This window comes from Bos grunniens, chromosome 4, assembly GCF_055505025.1.
Source record: "Bos grunniens cultivar Pamir isolate PY7600 chromosome 4, Bosgru_T2T1.0, whole genome shotgun sequence".
Lineage (NCBI taxonomy): Eukaryota > Metazoa > Chordata > Mammalia > Artiodactyla > Bovidae > Bos > Bos grunniens.
The window spans coordinates 20,011,036-20,033,198 of NC_141168.1; the positions used below are offsets into that span (position 1 = coordinate 20,011,036).

Below are 22,163 nucleotides of genomic sequence, written 5' to 3' on the forward strand. Positions count from 1 at the left end.
GATGGGAATGGATGGACTTAATCCATATGACCATTATATCTACTACCATGAGCCAAAGTACCTTAGAAGAAATGAAATAGCCCTCAGAGTCAACAAAAGAGTTTGAAATCCAGTACTTGGGTGCAGTCTCAAAAACAACAGAATGATCTGTTCATTTCCAAGGCAAACCATTCAACATCACAGTGATCCTAGACTATGCCTCAACCACTATTGCCAAAGAAGAAGCTGAAGTTGACCAGTTCTATGAAGATCAATCAGACCTAGAACTAACACCAAAAAAAAAATGTCCTTTTCATCATAGGGGATTGGAATGTAAAAGTAGGAATTCAAGAGACACCTGAAGTAACAGGAAAGTATGGCCTTAGACTAAGTACAAAATGAAGAGGGCAAAGGCTAATAGAGTTTTTTCAAGAGAACGCATGAATCATAGCAAACACTTTCTTCCAACAACACAAGGGATGACTCTACACATGGACATCACCAGATGGTCAATACCAAAATCAGATTGATTATATTCTTTGCAGCTGAAGATGGAGAAGGTCTATATTGTCAGCAAAAACAAGACATGGAGCTGACTGTGGCTCAGATCATGAGCTTTCATTGAAAAATTCAGGCTTAAATTGAAGAAAGTAGGGAAAACCACTAGGCCATTAAGGTATGACCTAAATCAAATCCCCTATGATTTTATAATGGAGGTGATAAATAGATTCAAGGGATTAGATCTGGTAGACAGAGTGCCGAAGAACTATGGGCAGAGGTTCGTAACATTGTATGCTGCTGCTGCTAAGTCACTTCAGTTGTGTCCGACTCTGTGAGACCCCATAGATGAGGTGGTAAACAAAACCATCCTAACGAAAAAGAAATGAATGAAGGCAAAGTGGTTATCTGAGGAGACTTTACAAATATCTGAGAAAAGGGAAGTAAAAGGAAAGGGAGAAAGGCAAATATTTATCCAACTGAATGCAGAGTTCCAGAGAATAGCAAGAAGTTATAAGAAAGACTTCTTAAGTGAACAATGCAAAGAAACAGAGGAAAACAACAGAATGGGAAAGACTAGAAATCTCTTCAAGAAAATCGGAGATATCAAGGGAACATTTCATGCAAGTGTGGGCATGATAAAGGACAGAAACAGTAATGACCTAATAGAAACAGAAGTCATTAATTAAAAAGTGGCAAGAATACACAGAACTATACAAAAAAGATCTTAATGACCCAGATAACCATGATGGTGTGATCACTCACCTAGAGCCAGATATCCTGGAGTGTGAAGTCAAGTGGGCCTTAGGAAGCATTACTATGAACAAAGCTAGTGGAGGTGATGAAATTCCAGCTGAGCTATTTCAAATCCTAAAAGATGATGCTGTTAAAGAGCTACACTTTATATGTCAACAAATTTGGAAAACTCAGCAACGGCCACAGGACTGGAAAAGGGCAATTTTTATTCCAATCCTCAAGAAGGGCAGTGCCAAAGAACATTCAAACTACCATACAGTTGCACTCATTTCACAAGGTAATGCTCAAAATCCTTCAAGCTAGGCTTCAATAGTACATGAAACAAGAACTTCTAGATGTATAAGCTGGATTTAGAAAAGGCACAGGAACCAGAGATCAAATTGTCAACATCCGTTGGATCATAGAAAAAGCAGGGGAATTCCAGAAAAACATCTACTTCTGCTTTATTAACTATGCTAAAGCCTTTGACTGTGCAGATTACAACAAACTATGAAAACTTATTAAAGAGATGGAAATGCCAGACCACATTACCCATCTCCTGGGAAACCTACATACAGGTCAAGAAGCAACAGTTAGAACCAGACATGAAACAATGGATCGGTTCAAAACTGGGTAAAGAGTATGTCAAGGCTATATATCGTCATCCTCCTTATTTAACTTATATGCAGAGTACATCATACTAAATGCTGGGCTGGATGAAGTACAAACTGGAATCAAGATTTCCAGGAGAAATATCTGCAACCTCAGATATACACACAGATCATATCACCCTAATGGCAGAAAGTGAAGAGGAACTAAAGAGCCTCTTGATGAGGGTTGAAAGAGGAGAGTAAAAAAGTTCACCTAAAACTCAACGTTCAAAACATGAAGATTATGGCATCCAGTCCCATCACTTCATGGTAAATAGAGGGGGAAAAAGTGGAAAAAGTGAAAAAAGTGACAGATTTTAGTTTCTTGGGCTCCAAAATCACTGAGGACAGTTACTGCTGCCCGAAATCAAGACACTTGCTCCTTGGAAGGAAAGCTATGATAAACCTAGACAGCATTTTATAAACAGAGACGTAGCTTTGCCGACAAAGGTCCATATAGTCAAACTATGGTTTTTCCAGTAGTCATATTCAGATGTGAAAGTTGGACCATAAAGAAGGCTTAGTGCCAAAAAATTGATGCTTTCAAGTTGTGGTGCTGGAAAAGACTCTTGAGAGTCCCTTGGTTTGCAAAGTATTAAACCAGTCAATCCTAAAGGAAATCAACCCTGAATTCATTAGGAGGACTGATGCTGAAGCTCCAATACTTTGGCCACCTGATGTGAAGAGCTGACTCATTGGAAAAGACCCTGTTGCTGGGAAAGACTGAGTGCAGGAGGAAAAGGAGGATGAGAATGGTGATGAGATGGTTGAATAGCATCACTGACTCCTTGGACATGAGTTTGAGCAAACTCTGGGAGATAGTGACAGACAGGGAAACCTGGCATGCTGTAATCCATGGGGTTGCAAAGAGTCGGACACGATTTAGTGACTGAACAACAACTACATGCCAGTTAGTGCATTTGTTCTTAAATAATAATTTAATGCTTACAGAAAACACAGCAGGAAAGGTCTTGACTGAATAAAGAAAAAAGCAGATAGTGAAACGGAGATAAAAGTTCATGACCAGATAGCTTGTGTGGATGTTTTCTTTTGAATGGCAACTAAGGATAGTGATGACAATAATGTTCCTATTATAAGGGCTAGCCTGCAGAAAGTAGGAACAATGAAATATGAATGGCAGTTTTGAATATGCCCAAATACTAAATATATAAAGATGGAAATGTCAATACATGAATACATCCTAAAAGCTAGAAATGCCAGATTAAGGATAAGACTTTATCATCCTCTAAACTCTTGCTACTCAGAGTTTGGCACATGGGTCATCAGCCTTAGCATCACCTGGGAGCTTGCTTGAAAGATAAATCTGAAACTTACTTACTAAATCATAAGTTACATTTTAACAAGTTCCCCTAGGTGATTCATAATTATATTAAAGTTTGAGAAATACTGCTCTACAACATAGATTTTCAACAGAGATTACTCAAACATAACTGGTGGGATTAGAGGTGGCTTTACAGCTAGGATGGGCTTCCCAGGTGGTTTGGGGGTAAAGAATCCACCTGCCAATGCAGGAGATGCAGGTTCAATCCCTGTGCTGGGAAGATCCCCTGGAGCAGGAAATGGCAACGCACTCCAGTATTCTTGCTTGGAAAATTCCCATGGACAGAGGAACCTGGCAGACTACATACAGTCCATGGGGTCGCAAAAGAGTTGGACACGACTGAGCACACATGCATTACAAGTAGGATAGCAGGAATCGAGCATAAACCTATATCCTGTTGTGTCTATGCAGTCATCTACTGGGGTATTTACTGGTGAGAGTGTAAGGCTGGTGAAGCTTTTCCTCCTGAGTTTATTTAGGTAAAGGGGGGAGGGGATGGTTGTAAAAGACAATTCCAGAAAAATAGATCTGCAAACCCATGACTGTATGCTCCAGGAGACATTGGTGCCTAAGATTGATGGCAAGTTGTTAGACAGCCATGAGGATTTACATCCTATTGAAGAGAGAATTCTGCTCTGTAGAGAATTGTAAATGTGAACTGAGACTATAGGCAGGCTGGCCTCTGCCTCTGCCAGCACCTTGACACACCAGGAGACCTAGAGGATAGGGTAAGTGAACGTGCTGGTCCAGGGAGGAGGACGGCACCAGAAAAGGCGGCCGGCCCAGCTGCCTTGTGGTGACATTATGACCATAATGATAAAAGTCTGCTTTATACTCCCCCAGACTCAGGCCAAGATATAATTTATAATTGTATTACCAAAAAAAAAAAAAAAATAGCCTGGGTAATGAGGGTGGCCAGCAAGGGCAGAAGCAGGGTTTGAATTCACCTCAGTTTCTAGGGGGTCCATAAGAGTCTGTCAGAGATTCAGCCTTAGCCCACAGGAAGCAACCCCAGCTGTGGGGCAGGGAGAGAGACCCAGCCTTGAAGGAGCCAACTTTTGAAGAAGCACCCTCTCAGGTGGGAGGAGAGGCTAGTAGTCCTGCCATTGCAAGAGAGAAGTGGGGCTCCAACCATTCAAAAGCAAGCTCCCCTTTCTCCCACCTTCTACTACGGCATTGCCTTTACAGAGAAAGGTTTGGGAGAATCTCAAAGGTTGGTGCAAACATAATTTTGGTTTTGCATTGTCGAACTTTGCTGTTTGATACTGGAATACATTCTTAAATGAATGTGGTTATGTTATACATCATTTTAACACATATTTCTCGCTTCATTTTTTTTTCTTTTGCTAGTGACTTCCTAGTTGTTCATTTTACATTTATTTTAGACTAGAGAAATGATGTTAGACAAAAAGCAAATTTGAGCAATTTTCTTATTCGAGCTCAAAATGAGTTGTAAAGCAGCAGAGACCACTCACACCAACAATGCATTTGGCCTAGGAACTGCTAGCGAACATACAGTGCAGTGGCGGTTCAAGAAGTTTTGCAAAAGAGACAAGAGCCTTGAAGATGAAAAGTGCAGTGTTCAGCCATCAGAATTTGATAACGACCATTTGAGAGGATCAACGAAGCTGGTCCTCTTACAGCTACACAAGAAGTTGCCGAAGAACTCAATGTCAACCATTCTACAGTCGTTCAACATTTGAAGCAAATTGGAGAGGTGAAAAAACTTGATAAATGGGTGCCCCCTAAGCTGACAGCAAATCAAAAAACTGCTGTTTTGAAGTCATCTTCTCTTATTCTGCAGAACAATGAACCATTTCTCTATCGGATTGTGACGTATGACAAAAAGTGGATTTTATACAATAACCAGTGACAACCAGCTCAGTGGTTACATCTAAAAGCTCCATAGCACTTCTGAAAGCCAAATTTGCACCAAAAAAGGTCATGGTCACTGTTTGATGGTCTCCTGCCCATCTGATCCACTACAGCTTTCTGAATCCCAGTGAACTCATTACATGAGAGAAATATGCTCAGCAAGTTGATAAGATACCAGCACTCATCAACAGAAAGGGCCCAATTCTTCTCCATGACAACGCCAGACCACACACAGCACAACCAGTGCTTCAAAAGTTAAGGGAACTGAGCTACAAAGTTCTGCCTCATCTGCCATATTCACCTAACTTCTCACCACCTGACTACCACTTCTTCAAGCATCTCAACTTTTTGCAGGGAAAATGCTTCCACAGCCAGCAGGAGGCAGAACATGCTTCCCAAGACTTTGTTGAATCCCGAACCATGGATTTTAACACTACAGGAATAAGCAAACTTATTTCTCATTGGAAAAAAGATGTGTAGACTGTGATGGTTTCTATTTTGATTAGTAAAAATGTAACTGGGCCTAATCACAATGATTTAAAATTCACGGTCCAAAACTGCAATTACTTTTTCACCAACCTATGCCTCCTAGGGACAGTGAGCATGCTGAGCTGAGAGGAGGCACATAACCTCTTTACCTGCCTTGAGAAAATACCCTGAGGTGAGCCATATGGACAGTCATCACACACCTGCTCAGAAAATTCTATCAATGAACTTGCCTACACCTCTTCTTTCACTCCTCCTTCCGTGCCTACCACTACCCACCATTAGTTTAAAACTAAAATCAGTTTGTGCATTCCTTCCCCTGCATATGGATATGGAAATTAACTTATGAGAAGTCAGAGCACAGCGTAGAGTGATATTCTAACCATGGAATGGGGTAGGAGTCTCAGTTAAACTGAGAGGGGTATTAATTTTTACTACTCTATTTACCTTTTTTTGTGGGGCTTCTCAGGTGGCTCAGTGATTAAAATTAAAAAAACAAACAAACAAACAAACACCTGCCAATGCAGGAGACATGGGTTCAATCCCAGGGCTGGGAATTCTCCAGGTCAGAATACTGGAGTGGGTAGCCTTTCTCTTCACCAGGGGAATCTTCCCAATCCAGGTATCGAACCCAGGTCTCCCACAATGCAGGTGGATTCTTTACCAGCTGAGCCACAAGGGAAGACTTTAAACTGAATTACTGAAGACACTGCCAGTCACCCTCATTTGAGATACCTTCATCTTTCTCAAATCAGTATCTCAGGAGAGCACAATTAGAAATTAAAAGGGTGGGAAGGAAAAATATCCTTAGATTAGTAGTTGTTCATTACATATTCAATGGGGGAATGGTAACTCCATTATTCTGGATCAGTTGTTAGCCCATTTGAACAAAAATGTCCTTCTTCAGCAACAAAATGGCTCCAATGGGTTGAGTTTGGCTGAAGAGCTCTGAAATGCCAGAAGCTCTGATTTGGAGGTGTGAACAAGACAACTTTGCAGAGACTTTTTCACTCTATTGTACTTCCTTGGCATTCACTTGTATTTCATCATTCAAAATGGATAAACATTTTATCCTACTCCAAAACTTCCTCAAATCCTTGGAGGAGCAAATCAAAATCACTCCCCTATGGGTCCAGTAGCAGGCTGAGAGGTATCAGAATGATTCAGTCATTGAATCTGCCTTGGATCATTTTCCAAATCTTCTACACTTAATTATACTTGTCCTCTCTTTGATTTCATGACAATCCATGGAAGAACAGCTAAATTATTCTAGAATGATAGGTAAAGAGTGACAGTCCTGAGTCACAGTCAATTCATTTTCTTAACTGAAATAATCACTGCTTCTTGCAACATCACTTGGATTGAAATATGAAGGATTTGATTTGTTCTTGAGGGTTACTGAAAAAGCTAAACCATAAGATCTCTGAAAGAATTATTCCTCTCATTGTAAAAGCAGAGTCAGATACACTGGGCAGTTATCTGCTTCATTATTTGTCCACTGTCAATCACAATAGCTGAAACAGAAATTAATGACAGAATAGTTGTCTTAGGTGTGCTATATAAATAATGTCTGAATGTATCTGTCATGGACATATGTTATTTTTCCAATTTTTATACACAGTGGATCGATTTGCTGCCAAAAGTCTACAGAGCAACCATTTCACCAGCTTACAAACCGTTCTACCATGGGAGAGGAAAAGAGAGGGAGAGAGATGTTTTTATCAAGGAATACTGTCTTGTATATATGCAAATAAATAACTGTTTTCATTTTGCAAGGCCCCACTGAAAAATGTAAAGTGTTCATTATGCTTCCATGATACAATGTATTAGTAAGTATCCAGCTATTTAAGTTTTCTTTTTCAAGTATTTTACACCCACCTAGAATTCTGCACCATGCAGCAATCGAAATATAACACATGTCCACTCCAAAATGAACCAACTGGCCATTGTAAACTGCTTCCATTCTAAATGAAAAAAAAAAAAAGTGTGTAGTCACTTACAGGGCAATAACCAATCATTGGCCTCCAAGAAAGGAGAAAACCAGAATGCACTGTGTAATGTAAACATTCATAATGACTTAAAACTCTTATTAAACCTATTTTGTGAATTCTAGTATTTTAATTATTTAAATGTTAATTCTTCAAATGTCAAATACTTAAATTTCATAGTTTTATTTTTTAAATTATCTGTAATGACAGGAATATGAGGGTGCAAATAGTGAAAAAAGGGAAAGTCTTTTAGAGGTTTTTAAAGATTCAATTAAACAGTCATATTTATACCTTTCCCCCCTTTATCCTTTTTTTCTTTTTGCTGGAAAAGCATTAGTTAAACCACTTTGCAATGGTAGACGACTACAGTCTTTAAAGGGCTTTAAATACTAAATTTCTAATATTTTAAATCTACCTAGAAACAAACATCTATATGTCATATTTTAAACAAAGAAATAAGCTAGTTTTTTTTTTTTTTTTAACTCATAGATCTACCCATAAGAGAATACAATGAATAGAAGCAGATGGAAGGAAGGGTGAGTGGCTCCCAACAATATACAGAAAGACAAGGTAAATCTTGCAAGTCAATTCACTGTAAATCAATAAACTGATTTACAGATAGATAGATAGGGCTCAACAAATATCAACATAAGGCATTTCACAATCCTTGTGAAAAGATTAATCTGATACTGACACCTGAAAATCTCATTATAAAATTGACCTTTGGCATGTATTTGGGGGCAGCTCTAAGAGAAGGATCCAGCATAAATATTTGGAATCAATAAGATTCCTAAATTGGACTGGGTATATACTACATATACACAGGGCCGATGTCTCCTGAAGAACACAGTGCATACTTCAAAGGTTCCACAAATGGTTTCAAAAGGCATATAGACATTCAGTTCAGTTCAGGTCAGTCGCTCAGTCGTGTCCAACTCTTTGCGACCCCATGAATCGCAGCACGCCAGGCCTCCCTGTTCATCACCAACTCCCGGAGTTTACTCAAACTCATGTCCATTGAGTCAGTGATGCCATCCAGCCATCTCATCCTCTGTCGTCCCCTTCTCCTCCTGCCCCCAGTCCCTCCCAGCATCAGAGTCTTTTCCAATGAGTCAACTCTTCGCATGAGGTGGCCAAAGTATTGGAGTTTCAGCTTCAGCATCAGTCCTTCCAATGAACACCCAGGGCTGATCTCCTTCAGAATGGACTGGTTGGATCTCCTTGCAGTCCAAGGGACTTGCAAGAGTCTTCTCCAACACCACAGTTCAAAAGCATCAATTCTTCAGCACTCAGCTTTCTTCACAGTCCAACTCTCACATCCATACATGACCACTGGAAAAACCATAGGCTTGACTAGATAGACCTTTGTTGGCAAAGCAATGTCTCTGCTTTTGAATATGCTATCTAGGTTGGTCATAACTTTCCTTCCAAGGAGTAAGCGTCTTTTAATTTCATGGCTGCAGTCACCATCTGCAGTGATTTTCGAGCCCAGAAAAATAAAGTGAGCCACTGTTTCCACTGTTTCCCTGTCTATTTCCTATGAAGTGATGGGACCAGATGCCATGATCTTTGTTTTCTGAATGTTGAGATTTAAGCCAACTTTTCCACTCTCCTCTTTCGCTTTCATCAAGAGGCTTTTTGGTTCCTCTTCACTTTCTGCCATAAGGGTGGTGTCATCTGCATATCTGAGGTTATTGATATTTCTCACGGCAATCTTGATTTTAGCTTGTGCTTCTTCCAGCCCAGTGTTTCTCATGATGCACTCTGCATATAAGTTAAATAAGCAGGGTGACAATATACAGCCTTGATATACTCCTTTTTCTGTTTGGAACCAGTGTATTGTTCCATGTCCAGTTCTAACTGTTGCTTCCTGACCTGCATATAGGTTTCTCAAGAGGCAGGTCAGGTGATCTGGTATTCCCATCTCTTGAAGAATTTTCCACAATTTATTGTGATCCACACAGTCAAAGGCTTTGGCATAGTCAAAGCAGAAATAGATGTTTTTCTGGAACTCTTGTTTTTTCCATGATCCAGCGGATGTTGGCAATTTGATCTCTGGTTCCTCTGCCTTTTCTAAAACCAGCTTGACCATCTGGAAGTTCACAGTCCACGTATTGTTGAAGCTTGGCTTGGAGAATTTTGAGCATTACTTAACTAGCGTGTGAGATGAGTGCAATTGTGCGCTAGTTTGAACATTCTTTGACATTGCCTTTATTTGGGATTGGAATGAAAACGGACCTTTTCCAGTCCTGTGGCCACTGCTGAGTTTTCCAAATTTGCTGGCATATTGAGTGCAGCACTTTCACAGCATCATCTTTCAGGATTTGGAATAGCTCAACTGGAATTCCATCACCTCCACTAGCTTTGTTCGTAGTGATGCTTTCTAAGGCCCACTTGACTTCACATTCCAGGATGTCTGGCTTTAGATTAGTGATCACACCATTGTGATTATCTGGGTTGTGAAGATCTTTTTTGTACAGTTCTTCTGTGTATTCTTGCCAACTCTTCTTAATATCTTCTACTTCTGTTAAATAACATCAACTCCCATAGCAAAACTTATTTCCTCTTTAATCAGTATGATTATGTCAAGAAACAAGTCTTATTTTAGTGCCACTGTATCATCAAAAACTCTCTGGCATGTGGTAAACTATTTTAGTAAACAAAAAACAAACAAAACAACAACAAAAACTCATAAGCAGACTTCTATTTAACAGATATCCAAATAAACATCTACTTCCTGAGTTGCAAGTCACAAACCGACATTAGGTCATGGTATTTCACCAAAGGTGTTCCAAGCAGTCTTGCTCTGCTTGGACATGAAATAGCCTTTAAGGAGCTTCAGACTGAGTGACTTCACTTATTGGAGAAGGAAATGGCAACCCACTCCAGTATTCTTGCTCAGAGAATCCCAGGGAGGGTAGAGCCTGGTAGGCTGCCATCTATGGGGTCGCACAGAGTCGGACATGACTAAAGTGACTTAGCAGCAGCAGCAGCACACACATGACTCTAGAATTGACTGACAAAAGGAGTGTTCTGTGTTTTCTTGAACTCATACTTCTGTGGTCAAGATCTTTATCACATGAGAAATATTTTAGCTTTAGTGTTTCATCACAGCTGATGATGCAAGTACATTCAAGGGACATTTAAATTTTGTTGAGCCTTCTTTTCTTTCACATCTCTACCTTCAACCAGTCCTGATACCACATAAGGCAGAGACCCAGCATAATGCTAAGGTAGATATTCTGTCAACTGGATACAACAATGATCTGTTACCTGACCAAACAGACTGATCCCCTGCCACTTTATATTTAATAATCAAGATCAAATAACATAACAATAGCAAATACTTTAAAAGAGCCTAATAAATAATTTGCAAAGAGAATGTGACCTCGATAACATTAAAGTACCTGTCTGATCAGCTTCCTGAAGTGCATCAGTTTCCAAAATTTCCCCTTAAAAACCACGGCCAATCAGATCCCACCCTCAGGGACTCCACATGGTGGCCAAGGCCAGTACTCTAGGCCATGCTACCCCTCTCCCTGAGTGGCATCGCCTGCCTCCTTCACATTGGAGTCTCTGCGAGTGCGAGGCTCATCTTCTCCAGGAAGTCTGCTTCACTTGTCATATGCAGTGTTCAGTTTTCTCTCACCCTGGTCCAATAGCACTTTCCATGTGCTTCTAAATTATAACATATAACACACCATGGGCATATTTTTTTGCATGTCAGTTTCCCAGAAAAACACCCTTCCCTCAATGCAAGGTTATAGAGAACAGGACTCTATTATCAACCATCTGTGGATCTCCAGCCACAAAACCTACCAAGGTGTTATACTCTGGGAGCAATGTAATACCTCTACATTGAATGAATGCATTAGTGCATGACCTCAGAATTGTTGCAAATTTCTGCACTAGGGGAAAATCAGAAAAATTCTCTCATCCTCTCTTATATATGGTAGAGGGTGGAGGAAATGTCTGGTATATGAATTTAAAAATGTGACTGAATGAATCTCTAAGCGGTGTTCATGAGGAATCCAAAATGCGATGAAGTCCAGTTTCTTATGTTTTAAAAATCCTTATTATTAAATACCTCCTACTTTAAATTTTTAGCTGAGAATGCTATACTACTTACTTGTTTATACAACAGTCTGGCATTTTTCATTTAAATTTAAATAAGACCCTCTATCATTTTCCCTTAGTTTGTTAGTAGCTGTCACGTATAAAATAACCACAAATAAAAGGAGGTGGGTGGAATATAAATGTTCAGAGACAACGCAGCCTGACAAGAGGAGGTGAGAAAGGACGCTGCACAGCACTGGCCGGTTCCCCAGGGGACGAGGAATATGGGGCAAGTCACATCAGGAGCCTCGTGGCCGTTCAGTACAGATACATACACATATGCCAGTGTGCGCACACTGGTTTTCTCTTGGAGGTGTAATCTTTTAGAATCTTTTGATTCGCTATGTTGTGCAGGCCTCTGCTGCTGTAACTTAAAATACCACTTTTTTTTTTTTTTTTTTTTGCTTCATGAAGCTAAGGCTAAGTTCCTTCCTGAAATCCTTCCTCAGCTTCTAAACTCTTACCACAAAGAAATTTAATTTCAGCAAGGGAAAGTCAGAGAGGAAGTTTCCCAGGTGGGAAGCAAATGAGAAGGGGAAGAGGAGAAGGACGTATTCTGACAGAATCAGAGCACCAAAGCATTCTGGGGCCAGTGTCACCGAAATACTTTATGCTCAGGTGTGTTAACAGGCTGGGACCCTGAAAACCTAGGATCTGGGTTCCCGGTTGGCCTCGGTTCAGGTTAGCTGGGTAATTAAGCGCATGTCATTTCCTATTCTGTGACTTGGTTTAATTACCTATAAAGTGAGGAATTTGTCTTTTCCAGGGTTGATCTTCTGTGCCTCAGGGAATTTCTATAAATTATTATTTCATACTTTAATTTGCATCCCTGGTGGCTCAGACGGTAAACCGTCTTGCTTACAATGCGGGAGACCTGGGTTCGATCCCTGGGTCGGAAAGATCCTCTGTAGAAGAAAATGGCAACCCACTCCTGTACTCTTGCCTGGAAAATCCCATGGATGGAGAAGCCTGGTGGGCTACAGTCCATGGGGTCGAAAAGAGTCGGAAACGACTGAGCGACTTCTTTCACTTTTCACTTTCACTAGTAAATGAGAACCATTGACTCATTCAAGGTATATTAATTGGCCTGGAGTCTGCTAGGTCAACAAAAATAATGTGGTTAAAAAATAGAACTGATATGTTCCTTCTTCGTGCCAATTTAACAAGGAAAAGCTTTGCTTCAGAGTGAAACAACATGTTCTAACTGGCACCACAATGTACAATATACATCACAGGGAAAGTACTGCCAAGCAGGGAAAAGCAAAACTTTAATTTTTTCCACTTGGAATTAAAAGTGTTTTTCATTGCATTTTATGCCTACTTCTTTAGAGTTTCAACCAGGTGCTATAAAGCTGATGAAAGAGAGCTTAGAGCGTTTGATGACACTTTACATTTTTATCTCCCTGGGCTCTACTGCACAACGGTGAATTCAGAGTGGTGCCCTCTAGTGGAGAAACACTCTGGTTGCAAGTTCCTTTTCCTGGGAGGAGAATCATCAGAGCTACAACCATTTGGGATTTTTGTGTGATGGGGGCACCATTTCAAGTGATTTATGTCTTTATTCTTATCTGTGATACTGTATAAAGAGCACACAAGACTTGGTTAAAGAGTCCCAAGTCTGAGTCCTGGGTTGCCCATCACATAACTATGTAAATTTCGGAGTTAATTTCTGAAAGTCCCAGAGTTTCCATCAGTTATGTGAGTGTTACCTTCCAAGATGGGTTCTAGTATTAATTAAATGAAGTAATATATCCACATGTGCTTTTTAAAATGTAAAGTATCCATTTTTATTATAAGTAAAGTTAAAAATAATACTGAGACCTTTCATGATTAAATCAATATTAATAAAGTTCATCTCTGAATACTAGGTAAATCAGCATATATTTGAATTGTTTTTAAGTTTTTTTCATATTTATCATCTTTGTCAATCTCCTCTCATACTTACCCAGCATCTTCTCTGAACTCATAATTGCATTATTCAAGTAAAAAAATCTTTTATGAAATTTAAATAATTTATTTAAGAATTATCTCAAATCAACTGAAGAGTTAATAAGAGATCTGCCAAGTTCCTGGACTTAAATAAACGCAAAAATTACAAGTTAACAAAATCAAATAATTTAACTAAAAATGTCACCTATAGAAATTCCAGGCTTCCCTTGTGGCTCAGTTGGTAAAGAATCCACCTGCAATGCAGGAGACCTGGGTTTGATCCCTGGGTTGGGAAGATCCCTTAGACAAGGGAAAGGCTAGCCACTCCAGTATTCTGGCCTGGAGACTTCCACGAACTGTATAGTCCATGGGGTCATAAAGAGTCGGACATGACTGAGTGACTTTCACTTTCACTTCACAGAAATCCCACTTTAAATAAATATATAGAGAGTAAAAGTATGATAGAAATATGATACTTTAACATTAGTCCAGTTGAAGATGAAATTCCTTCCCAAAGAGCTTTTCAATAAGCTACTTCTCTACAGCAGAAGCACCTAAAATGTATGAGTGATTATCTATGGATGGTAAGATTATCTGTCATTTTTTCCTTCTTTTTATTCTTGTATATGTTAACAACATATCACCAAAATTATCTTTATTAGGGGTAAAAGCACTATCCTAAATGAATTCAAAGTAACAGGTAATTCTGTGGGACGTGAAATTGACAGAGATGTTTATCACTTTAACTACCTAAGAGGGTGGAAACCTCCCTTCCTCTCTCCCTGGTGCTGTCTCCAGGTAGCACACATGTCCCTTGTTACATGCAGACAGTGGCAGGCTATACACTGGCAAAGCATTCCTCCTGTTTTCCCAGATGTCTTTATGTATCACCCCAGTCCACACACTCTATCTGTCCTTCCTCCTGCTCTCCATCACATGGTTTTAAGACTAAGAACTTTTAAAATTAAAAGCACAGTCAGTAATTATGTAATGTAACACTTTTTTGTCTGAAACTAATCAATAAAAATTCTACTATAACCAAGCAAAATAAATGATCTTTCCAGGTCTGCCTCTATGGTAACACCACAGAATCAGAGAGAAAAGCCATGTTCAAGATTAGCCAGGAAGACAGATGGAGAGGAGATGCCAGGAGCAGAGCAGTGACACTGAAAGCGGGAAGGTAGGGCTTAACTGGGGCAGATGTGAGAGTCTGAATCAGGTGGCAGAAGCAAAGTACAATGTGGGAAGGAGAGGGGGGAATTAGTGTTCAGCCCGGCCCCTCCAAGCGCACTCTGTCCTCCTGTGTAGGTTCTGAGGCCAACTTAAACCTCCGGGAAACCCTAGACTACAGAACTGCTATGTTCTGAGCCACGGGAAATTTCTAGCTTCCCGAAGACACTGGATTATTTTCCTGAAACCCCTACCAGCCAAATCAAGGCTCTTAGCTCTACTTTTCTCAGAACACCCTGAACTTTCCTTCACAGGACTTACTACAATTTAAGCATAAATTTATTTTTGTGAGTAGTGAACCTTATAATCAACAGGATTCTGATAGAAGGGTTAAAATGGTCCCAATTTATAGATGATCACCAAACTCAGAAGGACTCTGTGGATAGGCCCTCAAAACTACTAGCCTGGTTAGCATTTCCAAACCTCTCCAAAAGTCAGTCCTGGATTGGACAAGTATGTGTAAAATCTCACAAGTCTCAGTTATTATCATTCAGGTTCAGAATTACTGTAAATCACCTCATCAACCTCTTTAACTTTTATAATAGATTTTATAATTAGTGCCCTGAACCACAAGAAACAAAGCAGAGCATAAGAGAGAAGACATATTTCTCCTTATTAAATACCTGTGATTATGGATCTAGAGCAACCCCATAATCAAAAATAATGAAATTACTTGTAGGAGTGGACCTGCACTGCTCAGTCAATGCTATTCTGTCTGCTCTGCATAATCTGTGAACTGGAAACTAATTATCTAACTATAAATGGGCCCACTTTAACCCTTAATCCTCACAGCATTAACCAACTAATCTATTCAGCACACAGTCTCACTCACCATGAGAACCATAAAGCAACTGTCCTAAAACTGTATGCTTCTTCTCAATTTGCTCTTCCTCCTCAAACATCTGAATGTCCCTTTGATGGCCCATCTGAGTTCAGCTTCCAGCAATCAAAACAGTAGCTAGATAGAACCCTCCCAACCAATCTAATTATGAGTTAAAGAAAAAACAAAGAACAGAGAGGTGATTGTTAAAAAAAAAAAAAAAAAAAAACAATCAGTTAATCTCTCAGGAGTCTAGAAAATAGGATTTCTCTCTAAAGATATCAAAATGAATTTCTGACTTCTGCTAATCCATCACCAAAGGATTAGGGCTCCTACCAGAATTGTGTGCACAGGCTGTGAGGAATTGCTCCTTTGGTCTAATACCTTGATCAGCCCTCTTCTGTTTTCCAACGACTTTTCTTCTTGTGAAGTATTTTTGGCCCTAGAAACCAAAGCAGGGTTATGCTCCTTCTTTTAGAAAAGAATTTAAGTCAAGAATGCCTTTAAAAAGAACCCCATATAAGTGAAAACATACAGTACTGTGAAGCCAAAAAAAAAAAAAAAACCAAATGAACAAATCTAACAAAACAGAAATAGATCCACAGATACACAGAACAAACTAGTGATCGCCAGAAGGGGCGGGGGGGATGGACAAAGTACGTGAATGGATTGAGAGGTTCAAATCACTAGATATAAAATAAATAAGTCACAGGGTTGTAACATACAGCACAGGGAATATAGTCAGTAATGATGTGTATGGTATGCGACACATAAAAAAATCAAATCACTATATTGTTACACCTGAAACTAATATAATATTGTAAGTCAACTATACTTTGATGAAATAAATAAGATAAAAATACAATGTATGATATTATAATGGCGGATACATGTCCTTATACATTTGTCCAAGTCCTCATGACACTAAGAGCGAACCTTTAAGTAAACGATGGACCTTGGGTGATTCCAACCTGTCAAGGTAGTAACAAATGCACCACTCTGATGAGGGGTGTTGATAATGTGGGAATTGTGCATGTGAGGGGCAGCGAGTATATAGAAAACTTCTGTACCTCTCTCTCAATTTTCCTGTAAATCTAAAAGTACTCTTTCAAAAAAGCAAATCTTGAAAAAGAGAGAAAGAAGTATTCACCCCCAAGGAGTTTCCTTACCCAAAATGTTTATCATGGAGCATTGGTTTTCATTCCATCGTCGTCACTGTCAATAGAGCACACAAGGGTAGGAAAGGCGAGCTTTGAGGGTCTCCCTGAAGGGGTGAGTGGCCCCTGTAGACAACCCCTTGTTTACTCTGCCTCACTTCATAGGGAAGCTTAACCACCTGTTCTTTGAAAGGGTCTCTCCACAGGCACTTTCATCCCTTCTCCCACTGTTCATCCTCATTCCCACTGTGAAGTACTAAAGAGATCGATACCATTAAGTAGGTCATGAGGCTGAAACCTTATGATGAACAAGCTTCTTTATGAAGATAATCCCCATTTCGCTAAAAGCTTTACATCCTGGGGAAACTAAAACAAAAACTACCCTTGTCATGACTCACCAAAGAGAAAAGAGACTAAAAGGTGTTTGTAGTACACTCTATGCATTTTACGGTCTGTTCACTCACAATGATCCTGCTTTCTTTGGGACATTCCCCTGAGAGTATCTTTTTTCTTTTTTCCCCTGTAATGACGACATTGTCATAGTGCTGTGATGTGGCTATAAATGATTGGCCAGAAGTTGGTATCTGAAGGAAGCTGGATCAAGTAAGTGTGTACCTTCAGAAATCTGGGTGGAGTTCTGAGATGTCCAGTCAGTTCCTGGGTTGTGATGGATAATGGTGGGAGTGGAAACATTGTAGTGTCCACAATCCAGAAGGGAGGCCTCCAAGCTTCTACTGCAGAAACCCATTAACTATCCCTAGTTCCCAGTCATCTCAAAGCACAGCTCTTCATTTTTTCCCAGCTCCTGTGAGATACCACAAAATTCTTTTTTCTATAAGCTAGCTACCTCACTTCATTTCTATAATGAATAATGACTTACTTAATGCATCTTTTGCTAAAATCTCATTTGAGTGGCACAAAGTGAAGCAAATTATTTGTACTTGGTCTTATTTCTGACACAGGTAACCATCATTGCCTGTGTTGCTGGAGAGGGTATGAATATTCAACTCTCCCCACACTTCCCTATGAAGGAACACTTTGTGTCCAGTCTCAGTATCTTCTCTGGTCTTGCATTTATGTGCTTCTTTGGATTGGCAAAGCAAGCTATATAGAAATTCGCTCTCTTTCTCTACAAATTTGCTGACTTTATCCTGAAAGATTATAACTCACCATATGATTGTAGAAGTGAATTCTGGGAAACTATGTAGAAGGATCCTGGACTTTGATGTGAATGACAACTCACCAATCAATTCACTGTCTGTCTCAGACCTGTGTGTGTGCGTTTTGGTCGTTCAGTCACGTCCGAATTTTTGTGACCCCAGGAACTGTAGCTTGCCAGGCTCCTCTGTTCATGAATTCTCCAAGCAAGAATACTGCAGTGGGCAGCCATTCCCTTCTCCAGGGGATCTTCCTGACCCAGGGATCTAACCCAGGTTTCCTTCACTGCAGGCAGATTCTTTACCATCTGAGCCACCAGACCTGCATTGCTACACTTTAGTAGATGGCAGCTACAGTTAACTTGACAAACACTAGGCAGCCACCAGCCTGGAACTTGTGTAACTTTTTATGTTTTTCTTTCTTCTTATTTTTCATAAACCCCTTGGCACCTCATGCATAAAAGAAAAGGATAAAAGCATGAATAAAGTATAGATAAATAAATGAGATTCCCATGTGAGGTCCAAAGGTTGAATAATGTTATCCTCCTCTGTGAAACCCAGCAGAAGAAACACGCATATATATGCATACACATACACACATACAAATATGTTTCTTACTATTCAGTATCATATGTTTACGTTTAAATTTGTACGAAATGTATATAATAAATATGTATATAACATAGGAAATACAGATGTACATATGTATGTACATATATATGTATGTAGAAAGTGAAGAGGAACTAAAAAGCCTCTTGATGAAAGTGAAAGAGGAGAGTGGAAAAGTTGGCTTAAAGCTCAACATTCAGAAAATGAAGATCATGGTGTCTGGTCCCATCACTTCATGGGAAATAGATGGGGAAACAGTGGAACAGTGTCAGACTTTATTTTTTAGGGCTCCAAATTCACTGCAGATGGTGATTGCAGCCATGAAATTAAAAGACGCTTACTCCTTGGAAGGAAAGTTATGACCAACCTCGATAGCATATTAAAAAGCAGAGATATTACTTTGCCAACAAAGGTCCGTCTAGTCAAGGCTGTGGTTTTTCCAGTGGTCATGTATGGATGTTAGAGTTGGACTGTGAAGAAAGCTGAGTGCCGAAGAATTGATGATTTTTGAACTGTGGTGTTGGAGAAGACTCTTGAGAGTCCCTTGGACTGCAAGGAGATCCAACCAGTCCATCCTAAAGGAGATCAATCCTGGGTGTTCATTGGAAGGACTGATGCTGAGGCTGAAACTCCAGTACTTTGACCACCTCATGCGAAGAGTTGGCTCACTGGAAAAGACCTTGATGCTGGGAGGGACTGGGGGCAGGAGGAGAAGGGGACGACAGAGGATGAGATGGCTGGATGGCATCACTGACTCAATGGACATGAGTTTGGGTGGACTCCAGGAGCTGGTGATGGACAGGGAGGCCTGGGGTGCTGCGATTCATGGGGTTGCAAAGAGTCGGACACGACTGAGCAACTGAACTGAACTGATATACACATATAGATGTATATAGATGAACTAATATATGTATATAAATGTGTATGTGTGTGTGAGAGAGTCACTCTGTCTTATCTGACTCTGTGACCCCCATGGACTGCAGCTCCTCAGGCTTCTCTGTCCATGGAATTCTTCAGGCAAGAATACTGGAGTGGGTTGCCATAGCCTTCTCCAGGGAATCTTCCCTACCCAGAGATGGAACTCAGGACCCCTGCATTGCAGGCAGATTCTTTACCATCTGAGCCACCAGGGAAGCCCATAAATATATGTATATGCATGTAAATATATATGTATATATCATAGGAAATACGCATAAGAAAGCAAATATTTTTATCCCTCATGCATATCCTTAGAAGGGACTAATCAGGAACACTTTAAAATGAAGGCAAAAACCACATGATTCAAAAAGGAGATAAATTAAACTCATGAGCTGGTCTGTATTCTGCCCATTTAAAATAATTTAACATGAGTTTCAAAGTGCTATTGTAACCAGGTTCACTTCACTGAACCTATTTGCATATTCATCTGAATGCAAGCACAAGATTAAAGTGAATTGCTGTTTAGCTTTCTTCTCTGGAGTTCTCCACAGGATCCACACTCTTGCTGACAGGCACACCAAAGCCCCTAGGGAAGCATTTACAAAACGGGTTTACAAATTTGTTTATCTGCAATACACTCCTTGCCAAAACAAAAACTATCACCAGGATCCTGCAACTGAAGCAACTCTTACCATTTAATCAGCTTCTCCTACTCATCCTTCACTCCACTCTTATTCTGTACGGTTTTAATTTGAGCTTATCATTATCCTATTTAACATTTTAAATGTTATTTCACGTGTGTAGCAAGATATCGAATATTCATTAGGTACCTCTTACACACTTAGTTTTATGTTAGGCTCTGGGTAGGCTCAGCAAAAGTTTTAATACATTGTTTTCTTATCAGAAGAATAAAACATACACATATTAACATTTCAAATAACATAAAAGGATATTAATTTGACTCAGTTCACCCCATTTTCAATACCTCTTCTGAGTTTTAGCCACTTTTATTTCTCTTGAATCCTCCCAGAAAGTACATGTTTGTTTATATGTGTAAGGCTGAGGATATATAGGACACCCTCTGATGTATACATATCTCTCTCTATTAATTTAATCTTCAAAATAGCACATAACACTGATTTTTAATAAAATAAGTGTCTGACAATATATTCGTTAACTCACCATCCCTTGATATTCTTTTCCCATTAATCCATTCTAGTGTTGGTCGCTCAGTCGTGTGCGACTCTTTTCAACCCCATGGACTGTAACTCGCCAGGCTCCTCTGTCCATGAGATTTTCCAGGCAAGAATACTGGAGTGGGTAGCCATTCCCTTCTCCAGGGGATTATCCCAAACCAGGAATCAAACCCAGGTCCTCTACACTGCAAGCAGATTCCTTACTGTCTGAGCCATGAGGGAATCCATTCTAGCTTGGATATTTAATTCTATGCATGGCTTGTCACTTCAACTTCTACTGCATTAAACAACATTTGGTCACGTTCCAGTTTAAACATATTGAATGAACTTATTTCTGAAACATTAGGCCCATCTTGAAAAGGATTACTCTATAGCTTGTCTATTTTAGAATTTTACTGTATTTTACTGGGGTTTTTTAAGGAAAGGCAACTGATAGCACTAGGACAGGCTTAACCAATGATTTTAACATTGGATCTGAAATGCTGTGAGAAATATTTTAAAAATCCCGTTTATATATCATATGTTCCTTCATTCACTTCTTTTAAAATAGTTGCCTAATATACACCATACCCAGACAGCCAGGGTTTTCCCGGTGGGTGCAGTGGTAAAGAATCCGACTTCCAACACAAGAGACATGGGTTCAATCCCTGGGTTGGGAGATCCCCTGGAGAAGGAAATGGCAAGCTGCTCCAGTATTCTTGCCTGGGGAATCCCATGGACAGAAGAGCCTGGTGGGCTACAGTCTGTGGGGTTGCAAACAGTCAGGCATGACTGAGCACCAGCACCACCGGAGAGCCTTGGTAAAGGGAGAAGCGCTAGCTTTAGAAAGATCAGAGGAGGAAGGGAGGGCCTACAGCTCAAAAAGTGTGCTCGGGTGGGACTAGCAGGGAGCAGTCCCATCTGCATGCATGGAAAGCTACAGCTTGTGCACAGAAAACAGACAAGGAGAAAACCCGAAAGCAGCAATTTGGAAACCAAGGTCAACTCTGCAGGTCAACTATGCTTTCACAGCAAAGAGGAAAGCTGCTTGAGCAAGATTTAGATGTTATAAAGAAATGAAGCTGCTACAGAAGTGAGTTCATCTGTCATAGAGATTTCTATGACATTGAAAACTGCTGTTACTGACAGTGTTAAAATAACCACATATTTATGTTGTCCAACAATAGATGTAAAAGAGTTTTAAAATGATAATACCAGTTTCATTACTAATAACCAGAAGCCTGAATAATCTTTAAAATGTGTTTGCAACTCTATTGTTCTTAAAATATATTACACTAAATATATGTAGTCAAAGATTGCTTCTAAGCTACTTGAAATAATTTATTTTCTCTATGGTTAATATCGTCAACTTTATATATATAGTTAAGTACATTCCCTTTGCTTTTTAATTTGTAGATACTCTACTGTGTCTTTTCAATTCAATTTAATTTTTAAAATGTAAACAATTTATGTTTCCAAAGTCAACATTATTTTAAAAG

At 39.7% G+C, this 22,163-nt stretch overlaps 1 protein-coding gene and 1 pseudogene across 3 annotated transcripts in view; one reads left to right on the forward strand and one right to left on the reverse strand.

Annotated features, from left to right (window-relative positions):
* CHRM2 (cholinergic receptor muscarinic 2) overlaps nucleotides 1-22,163 on the reverse strand; it is a 759,729-nt gene that overhangs the window by 549,968 nt on the left and 187,598 nt on the right. For 2 of the 3 annotated variants that reach the window (XM_086395414.1, XM_086395411.1), the window contains exon 2: nucleotides 7,444-7,529. The exons of the other annotated variant lie outside the window; for it this stretch is intronic. The gene's annotated coding sequence lies outside the window, so the exon portion shown is untranslated. The remainder of the gene's footprint in view (nucleotides 1-7,443; nucleotides 7,530-22,163) is intronic. 3 annotated transcript variants of the gene reach the window in all.
* LOC147373733 (histone-lysine N-methyltransferase SETMAR pseudogene) lies at nucleotides 4,599-5,585 on the forward strand (annotated as a pseudogene).